The sequence below is a fragment of the Phragmites australis genome, chromosome 18 (genome assembly GCF_958298935.1).
Source record: "Phragmites australis chromosome 18, lpPhrAust1.1, whole genome shotgun sequence".
In the NCBI taxonomy this organism is placed as follows: Eukaryota; Viridiplantae; Streptophyta; class Magnoliopsida; order Poales; family Poaceae; genus Phragmites; species Phragmites australis.
This window is the reverse complement of record NC_084938.1, coordinates 23863139-23865684: the sequence shown is the minus strand read 5'-3', so window position 1 is coordinate 23865684 and position 2546 is coordinate 23863139.

Below are 2546 nucleotides of genomic sequence, written 5' to 3'. Positions count from 1 at the left end.
TCCCTTGGTAACAGGGAGTACGTGGAGACTGTGTCGTTATAGTCCACCCGCTGACCTACGCGACTCTCTCCACCATCGTGACCTCCACGACATAATTCGGGGCTAGAGGGCCACCTGAAAGCAGGAGGACCGCTCCCGGTGAAAGCAGGAAAAAAAAAGTGGCCTTGTCACTCCCCTTCCCCTTGCAGGGAGACATCGGACTCCTCCATTCCATCACCAGGGCCACGAGACCGCCGGCTCTCTCCTCGGACTAGCAAAGCTGGCCATCGGTGAGCGGCTCCTCATTACAGGACAGGGTGACATGCTTTCTCTTCTGGGCCACATGAGGTGCACTGTTCAGACAAGTTCTGATCGGTCTTAGCTGAAAAGTATGATGACTCAACTAACCCAAAGGAGTTCATGCAGGTCTACACCACCTTGGTGAAAGCCGCGGGTGGCAATGGAAAGGTCACGATGAACTATTTCTCGACCGCCCTAACCGGTTCGCTTTGGTCCTTGCTCATGAATCTCCTCCACGGGTTGGTCCATTACTGGGAAGACTTGTGCGACCAGTTCGTTGCTAACTTCTGGGAACTTACGCCCGACTAGGGATCAAGGATGACTTGTACTAGGTCAGGTAGCGGAATGGTGAGTCGCTGCGAGATTACATCCAGTATTTCACTGAATACCAAAATACCATTCCAAAGATCACAGATGAGTCTGTGGTCATCGTGTTCCAGAGGGGGGGGGGGGTCAGAGACCAGAAGATGGTCAAAAAGCTGTCCACCAAAGATGTCCGAAGCACCACCAAGCTCTTTGAGCTTGTAGACAAGTGCGTGTAGATTGCTGAGACCCAAGAGCCCCAGATCAACATGAGGCACCAGCCAACCTCTGACCAGCTCATCCCTTCCAAAGGGGTCAACTAGAAGGAGAAAAAGAAGAAAAAGCCCAAGACCGGACCACCCGACATCATTGTGGTCGAGTAGGCCGACCAACCGCATCAACGCTTTGAGAAGAAGGATGGGAAGAAGGGCAGAGGCTACTGCCTGATCCGCCGTACCCCCACACACGACCTAATCGAATGCAAGATCATGTGAGGCATCATCGACAAAGAGCTTGGGGGCCGCAGACCTGGGCGCGACGAAGATGGTGAAGACAGGGCCAATCCCCACCAGTCAGCTCTGGGTTTCCAACAGGTTGAGCATACAGTCCACTCTATCTTTAGGGGTTTCATGACGTATTCCTAAAAGAGGGCGTACAAGTTGGTGGTCTGTAAGGTATGTGCAACTATATCGGGTCCCAGTCCGTGAAGTGGTCAGAGGTACTAGTCACCTTTCTTTTTCAGCCAGACAAACCACCCCACACGCGTCAAGTGCCCCAGACGTTACCCTATCATGGTCGAGCCCACATTGCACAATATCCAAATAGTGCGCATGTTTGTTGATGGAGGGAGCTCCATCAACCTCCTCTTCACTGACACGCTAGATGCCCTACAGACCCCGGGGACTGAATTGAAACCATCTCCTTCCTTCTTCAGAATCACCCCCGGCTCTTCGGCCAAGCCATTGGGGCAGATCAATTTGCCTGTCACTTTCGGTTCGTCGAATAACTTTTGGACCGAGAGGATCCTGTTCGACATAGCAGACTTTGGGACCACATACAATGTGATCCTAGGGTGACTAGCAATGGTCCAGTTCATAGCCGTCACCTAATATGCATACCAGGAAATCAAGATCATTGATCCCAAGGGAGCCATCACCATTTTGGGTAACCATAAGAATGGCCCTGCACTACGACATGGTCGAGTTGACTCTCGGCTCACAGCCCAAGAACGCTAGGCCAAGCAGCGGTCCAGAGAAGATTCATGTCCTTGCCAATCCCGACGACTAGCTCAAGGCAGTGTGCATAGATGATGCCGGCCCGTCCAGAACGGTCCAGATCGAGGCTGACCTGGACCCAAAATAGGAACTTGCGCTCATCACTTTCCTCTAGGTAAACACAAATGTCTTTTCTTGGAGTCCGTCTGATATGCCTAGGGTCTCTAGGGAGGTGATTGAGCACAAGTTATCAGTGCGACCTAATGTGCGACCTTCAAAGCAAAAGGCGCATTGGTTCACACCTGGCCAAAAGGAAGCACTTCGTGAGGAGATCGACAAGTTCCTGGAAGTAGACTTCATCCGAGAGATACGATAACTAGAGTGGCTGGCTAATCCCATCATGGACCAAAAACCTAATAGTAAGTGGAGGATATGCGTTGACTTCACCGACCTCAACAGGGCATGCCCAAAGGATCTCTTCCCTATACCCCGGATCGACCAACTTGTTGACTCGACTCCCATTAGCGATTTGCTATGCTTCTTAGACACCCGTTTAGGGAACCATCAGATTAGCATGTATGGGGTAGATGAGGAGAAAACCACTTTTGTAACACCCTTCGAGGTCTTTTGCTATGTAAAGATGCCTTTTAGTTTAAAAAGCACCGGTGCTACTTACAAACAATGCATTCAGCTCATTCTTCGACCACAAATCAATAGAAATGTCAAGGCATATGTTGATTACATAGTCAT